This window comes from Theropithecus gelada, chromosome 12 (assembly GCF_003255815.1).
Source record: "Theropithecus gelada isolate Dixy chromosome 12, Tgel_1.0, whole genome shotgun sequence".
Classification (NCBI taxonomy): Eukaryota; Metazoa; Chordata; class Mammalia; order Primates; family Cercopithecidae; genus Theropithecus; species Theropithecus gelada.
In genome coordinates this window covers 47117421-47123779 of record NC_037680.1, presented here as the reverse complement: position 1 = coordinate 47123779, position 6359 = coordinate 47117421, and the positions used below count along the sequence as shown (strand labels likewise).

General features: G+C 43.2%; 1 long non-coding RNA gene across 1 annotated transcript in view; it reads left to right on the top strand.

Annotated features, from left to right (window-relative positions):
* LOC112636587 overlaps positions 1-6136 on the top strand; it is a 76529-nt gene extending 70393 nt beyond the window's left edge. The window contains exon 6 of the long non-coding RNA XR_003122199.1: positions 5925-6136. This is a non-coding gene — a long non-coding RNA (uncharacterized LOC112636587). The remainder of the gene's footprint in view (positions 1-5924) is intronic.
* Positions 6137-6359: the final 223 nt, after the last annotated feature.

Genomic DNA, 6359 nt, shown 5'->3' with positions numbered 1-6359 from the left:
CCCAGTAATGGGATGGCTGGGTCATATGGTACATCTAGTTCTAGATCCTTGAGGAATCGCCATACTGTTTTCCATAATGGTTGAACTAGTTTACAATCCCACCAACAGTGTAAAAGCGTTCCTATTTCTCCACATCCTCTCCAGCACCTGTTGTTTCCTGACTTTTTAATGATTGCCATTCTAACTGGTGTGAGATGGTATCTCATTGTGGTTTTGATTTGCATTTTTTGGTAGTGGTCTTTTGGGGACCACAGCCTGCACACTGTCTCCCACCCAGTATGCTTGTTTGACCATGTGGCTGGACGGTCGTGCTGCTGCTGCCAATCACAACATGGGGTCTCACGGAATCCTCTCAATAAGTCTATTTTATAGGTGGGTGATTTGCCCAAGATCCCACATCTTGTTCTTGGTATTGAATGCAGGTAATGTCACTCCAGAGGGCAACCTTTTAACTATCAGAATAGAGTACCTCCTTGGTTGAGTGCAAATCTCTTTCTATTATTGGAAAAACAAACACGTATGTGGGTCTGTGGTGGAATTATTAAATACGAAGTCTGTCTGGGATATTTACTGCCACGTTACAGGTTGTTTATTATTTGTCTCATGGTGAAGATGTCGGTCCCACATGAGATGTTTGTCATCTGGTTTTATCCAAGAGAAATATGGGTCTTGACCTCAAGGATTATAGTTCAGATCCATGATGACTTTTTCTTTCACTTCTAGAGTACTCTTTTCTTCCCCCACCCCCTGCCCCAAGCCACCAGGGGGCACACAGAATTGGCTATTTACCTTGGAAAATTTAAGGCACCAATTTTAAGGATATAGATAAATATCAGTCCAATATCTTTAGAGGTACAACTGGGAACAGACTAACACTAATATCAGGTGTCCATCCCCATTTCCATTTAAAAGATCATCTCTATTTCCTTTAGGTCTGACAAGTGTCTCTCACCCATGGACCTTTTGGTCTTCAGGAAGCAATACCCTTTTTATTTGGGTTTCAGTGTCATGGTGTAGTTTCAAGTTGGATTTGTCCTCCTTCCTCTGCACCTTCCCCTGCAGAATCACACAGATATAGATCCTCCCTTCAGGACACCAGCACCAATCCCCCTTTGCCTTTGTTCTCTTCTCTTTTTCTAGGCTTTATTCATGGCTGCTCCCTGATGCCTTTCTTATTTGTTATTTTTTAAAGGTTCTCCTAGGTGACTGTTACAAGAGGCTCTAAACCTGCATCAGAATCCCTGCTTGTCTCTTATTTACTATGTCACTGGGGGTCATTCACAGTGAACAGAACCCATTCTACCTGGTTTAAGCAGAAACGGACTTATTGTAAGATATTTAATGTCTAGGCCGGGCTCAGTAGCTCATGCTTGTAATTCCAGCACTTTGGGAGACCAAGGTGGGCGGATCACCTGAGGTCAGGAGTTTGAGACCAGCCTGGCCAACATAGTGAAACCCCGTCTCTACTAAAAATACAAAAACTAGCTGAGCGTGGTGGTGCACACCTATAGTCCCAGCTATTTGGGAAGCTGAAGCAGGAGAACCACTTTAACCTGGGAGGCAGAGATTGCAGTGAGCCAAGATTGCGCCACTGCACTCCAGCCTGGGTGACAGTGAGACTCTGTCTCAAAAAAAAAAAAAAAAAAAAAAAACAAGGCCGGGCATGGTGGCTTACACCTGTAATCTCAGCACTTTAGGAGGCTGAGGTGGGCGGAGGTCAGGAGATCGAGACCATCCTGGCTAACACGGTGAAACCGCGTCTCTACTAAAAAATACAAAAAATTAGCTGGGCATGGTGGCGGGTGCCTGTAGTCCCAGCTACTCGGGAGGCTGAGGCAGGAGAATGGCGTGAACCTGGGAGGCAGAGCTTGTAGTGAGCCGAGATCGCACCACTGCACTCCAGCCTGGGCGACAGAGTGAGATTCTGTCTCAAAAACAAAAACAAAAACAAACAAACAAAAAGATATTTAATGTTTTACAGAATGACTGGAGGGCAGAAGAAACAGAATTGCTACTGAGCTTTCAGGCATGATTCCCAATGCCACATCACAGACTTAGGTTGACAAGGGAGCTGCTGCTCCTGCCAGGATCAGGAGATTGTGAAATCAGAAAGCTGCCTGTCTCCTGGGAAGCCATCATGACAGCTGCCCATCTTCAGACTCATGCCACCTCTACTGTTATCACAATGAACTTGGGTCTGCCCACCTAGTGCAGCAAAGCCAAACCTTGACACTGGGATTGCAGCAAGAGAAGTGAGGCATTTATTACAGGATGACAAGCAAGAAGGACTGGGCAGCTAAAGCTTATGACCTGAACTCTCAGATAGTTTGCAGTTAAGGGTTTTTAAGGGCAGGGAGGCAGATGTTATAGGCTGATATGGTTTGGCTCTGTGTCCCCACCCAAATCTCATGTTGAACTGTAATTATAATGTTGTGGGAGGGACCTGCTGGGAGGTGATTGGATCATGGGGGTGGACTTCCCCCTTGCTATTCTCATGATAGTGAGTTCTCAAGAGATCTGGTTGTTTAAATGTGTGTAGCACTTCCCCCTTTGCTCTCTCTCACCTGCTTTACCATGGTAAGGCATGCTTGCTTCCCCTTTGCCTTCTGCCATGATTGTAAGTTTCTTGAGACCTTCCTGCCATACTTCCTGTCTTGCCTGCAGAACTGTGAATCAATTAAACCTCTTTTCTTCATAAATTACCCAGTCTCAGGTGTCTCACTCTGTTGCCCAGGCTGGAGTGCAGTGGCACAATCTTGACTCACTGCAACCTCCACCTCCCTGTTTCAAGCAATTCAACTGCCTCAGCCTCCTGAGTAGCTGGGATTACATGCATGCGCCACCATGCTTCACTAATTTTTGTATTTTTAGTAGAGACAGGTTTTCACTGTGTTGATCAGGCTGGTCTCGAACTTCTGACCTCGTGATCCACCCACCTCAGCCTCCCAAAGTGCTGGGATTACAGGTGTGAGCCACCACGCCCAGCCCCTTCAGGTAGTTCTTTATAGCAGTGTGAGAATAGGCTAACACACAGGTAAAGTTATAAATCAGTTCTCACACTGCTATAAAGAACTACCTGAGACTGGGTAATTTATGAAGAAAATAGGTTTGATTCACAGTTCTGCCAAGAACTGAGTTTGAACTTGAACCAATTTGAAAACACCAATCAGAAATCTTGGGAAGACAAATTGGTTTGGAAAGTGGGAAGAGGGGAGGTGTTTCCTGGGCATGTATTTATTTTGAAGATCTAGTGGGACGTTCCTGAGGAGATATCAAGGAGATAGTAATTCAGAGCTGGAACTCTAGATAAAGAAGAAGCTGGAGACAGATTTGGGAGTCATGTGAGAGAGAGGTAGTCAAGGGAGTGCACATTGTAGCAACTCAATAAATGCTGGTTGAATGACATAATCCCTGAACAGCTGGGACCAGACTGGCTAAACCATAATTAATATTTGTAGTGAGCAGAAAGAGCACACTGGCATTTGGCCATAAAGGAGAAGTGAGGGTCCAGGAATGGAGACGAGGAATTAACCTGAAGCAACTGCATAATTAGCAAATATAGCAGATACTTGAATTGGTTCATTTCCGCTATTCCAATCTCTTTCTAAGACAGAAAACAAAAAACTATATTTTCCAGATTCCCTTGCAGCTAGGGTTCCCCGCATATAATATTTAGATCATACCCATCAGATGCAGCATACCAAATTTGGAAAGCAGAAGTAAACAGTTGTAAGGCAAGAACTGTGCTTTGGTTGTTCCTACTAGTAAGCACAGTGGTGGTACTTTTGTTTTTTCTATGACAGATGTAACAGGTCCTAAGTCCCAGCCCTATATTCATAGTTGTCAAAAGATAAGACACATATCATGGTAGTGAGATGGAGCAGGAACCCCCAAGCATGGAAATAAAGGAAAACCTTGAGTTCCTTTAAGGGTAATTCCAGGCACCTGGTGAGAACTCAGAAGTAAATGAGCAATTGGATAAGCGAGAATGTAATTGTTGCTTAAAATAATAGCCAAGGAAGTTAGAGTCATAAGAACGTTTGGTTCCCTGTAGAAACTAAAAATAACCTTTTTTTGTTTTTTTAGATGGAGTCTCGCTCTGTCCCCCAGGCTGAAGTGCAATGGCGCCATCTCGGCTCACTGCAATTTCCGCCTCCTGGGTTCAAGCAATTCTCCTGCCTCAGCCTCCTGAGTAGCTGGGATTACAGGCACCTGACAACATACCCGGCTAATTTTCGCATTTTTAGTAGAGACGGGGTTTCACCATGTTGGCCAGGCTGGTCTTGAACTCCTGACCTCAAGATCCTTCTGCCTCAGCCTCCCAAAGTGCTGGGATTACAGGCATGAGCCATCGCACCCGGCAAAAATCAATTCTTAATAAATGTCCTTGAGTTGTTTTTTAGAAACCTGGAACCCCACAAAATGGATCCCCTGGCATGCAGACCTCAGTCAGATAAGGGGGAACTGAGGACTGAACTCTGACCACTGTTCCTTGTTTCAGATTTCTTCCTGAGGGGCCTGGAGGAGGTCATACCCAGAAGCCAGAGCTAACATTCTTACTGCTGATTCCAAATTTTTAGATGAAGCTTCACCTCCTTAACCAATTGCAAATCAGAAAATCTTCGAATTTTACCTAAGACCTGTGGGCCCCCTTTGAGATGTTCCACCTTTTTAGGTCAAACCAATGCATAGCCTAGGAGCCAACATGTGAGGGAAGAAGACTTCAGGTGATCCAGCCTCCAACTGTTGGAGCCACCATAGCTGAGATGTCAGACATCATGGAGCAGAGATGAGCCATCCTCTCTGTGCACAGCCCAAATTCTTGACCCAGAAAATCCATGAGCACAATGAAATGGCTGTTGTTTTACTCCACTAAGTATAGGGTGGTTTGCTATATAGCAATAAGGAATCAAAACACCCCTCACATTCATGTTGCATATTATCTGATGGTTATCTTTCACTGACACCAAGCAGCTCATATTTTTATCTTGCTCAAAAAACCTTAACTCGTTCCCCCATTGAATATGGAATTAATTATATATTCTTTAGGCTTGCATTCAAGATCCTGCTCAGTTCTGAATCTTACCACCTTATCTTTCACTTTAACCTGCTACTCATTTTCAATCCACTTGTGCCATATATCAGATCTTCACTGGGCCACAACTGATACTTTCCTATCTCCATACCCTTTCACCAGCACTGGCCTTTTGCTTGGAATTGTCATTTTCTATATTTACCAAATTCCTAGCTATCCTTCCTTTAAGCTCAGTGCAAATCTCACATCCTGTAAGACTGTGCTGCCCAACGTGGTAGCCAGTAGCCACATGTGGCTATTTACATTTTAAAAAGCACTGATTAAAATATAAAGATTAGTTCCTCAGTCTGACTGGCCACTTTCAGTGCTCAGAGGCCACATCCCAATGAACAGCACTGTCTTGTTAGCTTTTCCTTTCTCAACTAATCTCTCCTACTCCCATATGACCTTAAAACTGCATTTTTAGCAATTTTGACCTGAATATTTTTGAGGATTGTATAATCCAAATCCATAAAATTACAGATACACCTTGGCTTTCTACCATTCTAGTCCTCTGTAAATGGGAGGTGGCTCAAATATTAACTGAGTTGGGAGGAAGCGGTGGTTAATCTCTATACTATACTAAGGGGTCTGGGTGAAATGACTTTTTACGATCTTTTCCGGTAAAATGTTCTTCAACAAACAACACAAGTCTGTTATCTTCAACGATGTATAATCTACCAGGAAAGCTATTTTTCAAATCACAGATGATTGGGGAGGAAGGTCTCTTGAGAGGAGCATTCTGGTATAGCCGTTTCTGTTCTCTCCAGCAGCTATTTTAGGTATTTAATTATTTTAGAGTGTGTGCTTGCATGTGTTTTGTCTCAACGTATGCCAATTTTTTGCCTAGTCCTCCTGACGTCTTAATCTATCTGCCAACGCTACATGCCATCAAGCCAAGGAAGAATTTCCTTCTCACCGTTGCTTCTCTGACCAAGGAAGACATAAGCACAACCAATCACCAGACTGATGAAATTCCTTCCGGTTTCAGAAAAGATTATCAACAATCCCTAAATTATTAAATTCATACTAATAAAGCACAAAAATTGAATTCTAATGTTATATGCTACATGACAAGACTACTTCATTGTGTGTGTGTATGTGTAATTATGTTCAAGTTAACCATCTACATTTTACCTGTACAAGAAAGCAGTTATTAGGCATGTGATAGATGCACTGTGTTCATTAATGTGACCTTTCACAAGCCCTGTAGAGACAGCCCTTGATGGTGTTCATACATCACATGATGTGTTCATGTTAACATTATTTGCTATTTTCATTTCCC